The sequence below is a fragment of the Schistocerca piceifrons genome, unplaced genomic scaffold (assembly GCF_021461385.2).
Source record: "Schistocerca piceifrons isolate TAMUIC-IGC-003096 unplaced genomic scaffold, iqSchPice1.1 HiC_scaffold_2041, whole genome shotgun sequence".
Classification (NCBI taxonomy): Eukaryota; Metazoa; Arthropoda; class Insecta; order Orthoptera; family Acrididae; genus Schistocerca; species Schistocerca piceifrons.
In genome coordinates this window covers 92,501-95,000 of record NW_025727946.1, presented here as the reverse complement: position 1 = coordinate 95,000, position 2,500 = coordinate 92,501, and positions in this window count along the sequence as shown.

Below are 2,500 nucleotides of genomic sequence, written 5' to 3'. Positions count from 1 at the left end.
TGTAGCGCGTGCGCCCACGCACCGCGCGGCCAGCACGCCGGGAGGCGCCCCCTCACCGGCCGGGGACGGTCCCACCCAGCCACCGCCGCGTATCGCTTCACACCCAGATGCCGTTCAGTTTCGTCGGCATGGTGGGTATCGCTGGAACAACCGGTTAGTACCTCAACCTATCGTCGCCATCACCGATTCACCCCTAGCGAGAACAACCGCACCACAACAGGTTACCATTTGTTCATTTGCGTAACTTCACCAGAAAACGCAGGCGTCCATCGCCATTTGCAACTTCAACGATTATTGCATGCCTGTGTCAGGTGTCACGCCACACTACGTCTGCCCACATACACGCAACAAAATGTGCACGCCTAGACAATACGTGGAAGGTGGCCCCCGTACGTATGCGATGTCCATTGCTCGAACGACTGTCAACCGGCCTCTGTAGCATGTCGCAGATATGGAACGCGGTGCACCATGCCATCACGGTGTGTGAGGAGAGACGACTAGGTCCGAATACATCAACAGACAGCTCATGCTGATCGCCATCCACGGCGTCCGTTCCTCCCACACGTCTCTATGGCGTACCACACTGCAATCCAGCTCTCATAGGGAGACGACACGTAGCTGCGTGCACAATATTTGCACTGTATGGTCCGCCGTTTTTGGGCGCAGTCGTTGTACGGTCACACATGTGCCACGATGTATCATTCAGTACATAAGGACGAATGTGCAGTACAGATTGTGGTTTACGCGTACGACATTAGCGGACAGTTGACACAGGCCGCACCACAACGTAGCCTGAGTACGTCGCATGCGAAGGGCATTGAACATGCAAAGTTCTCACCAACCAGCTTGCGAAGGCAGGGGGCAAGGTGGGGACGTGGGGAGGGGCGGCATGTACGTCCTGCTGCCATCCACATTACAGTGTACAGCAGGAGCATGTGGAAAGTGAGCAAGACTTGCAAGGTGTTTAACATGAAGCGATACACAGGGGAGCGGGCAGTGCGAGTAGCGAACTATATTGCGAGGGTTGCGGGTGGGCAACACTACACTAATTGAACGAGTCGTATAACAATTACAGAGCAGGTTTAGGCGACAACGTGGGTTACGTTAGGGGACAACGTGGGTTACGTTAGGGGACAACGTGGGTTACGTTAGGGGACAACGTGGGTTAGGTTAGGGGACAACGTGGGTTAGGTTAAGGTACAACGTGGGTTAGGTTAAGGCACAACGTGGGTTAGGTTAAGGCACAACGTGGGTTAGGTTAAGGCACAACGTGGGTTAGGTTAAGGCACAACGTGGGTTAGGTTAAGGTACAACGTGGGTTAGGTTAAGGTACAACATGGGTTAGGTTAAGGTACAACATGGGTTAGGTTAAGGTACAACATGGGTTAGGTTAAGGTACAACATGGGTTAGGTTAAGGTACAACATAGGTTAGGTTAAGGCACAACATAGGTTAGGTTAAGGCACAACATAGGTTAGGTTAAGGCACAACATAGGTTAGGTTAAGGCACAACATAGGTTAGGTTAAGGCACAACATAGGTTAGGTTAAGGCACAACATAGGTTAGGTTAAGGCACAACATAGGTTAGGTTAGGTTAGGTTAGGTTACACGTTGTTGTAAGGAAAGGTGTAAGGGGGGGGAGCAGGTTCGTTGATAGTGATTATAGTAAGTGAATGCTTGTGACATGATCAGATTTGTCACGTCAGGATGCACCTTTGGCTTATTAGAGGCGGCGCTCCAATTCTATGCTTGTGTCAGACCTGTGTCTTTGACTCATGTCATTGTTTGTGCGCTGTGACAGGAGGTACTATTGTGATGTTGGGTGCACCGTTGTATAGGACATGTGTGGGTATTGGTGCCTTATCTGCGCAATGGTGGATGTCGAAAGGGGGGGATATTCTATTTTCCGCATGGACCTCCTGGTCTGGTTGTGATAGTGTGGATTGTGTAATGTGGCGGAGAGGATGCACTGGATGTTGTTCCATGCTGGTGCTTACATATTGTATGTGCGCCCGTTAGAAGCAGAGAGTGGTGCGTGATGAGAGTGTCTGGCTGACGTGTGGTTCCCATTGTGGGCACACTCTTTCAGCATGTATACGGACAGTTGTATATATATTCTGTAATTTGATGGCTCTGCATTGATTACTAATCAGCGCCGTGTGTACGGGTAATCTGGTTCCAGTCCAAAATGTTCCATCTGTGTACATTAGTGACAAAGACTCCCCCCATGCAGTGGGGCTCGGTCTGTTATAACTCTTCCGCGTAATATATTTGCCCCACGTTTTTGCGACTGCGAGTGCGAGTGCGAGTGCAACGCGCATGGGGACCGACATGCTGATGGCTCGGTATCGGACGCCGTACAGTGAGCAACGCGATCGCGTCTCTCGCTCGTAAGTGGTACAGGTCGCGGCTCATGTATACGGACAGCGGGAATGTCGCATATTGGAAATAACTCTTCATGAAACGCAAGTTATAGGGGTGGATTGCACTTTACGAGTGCG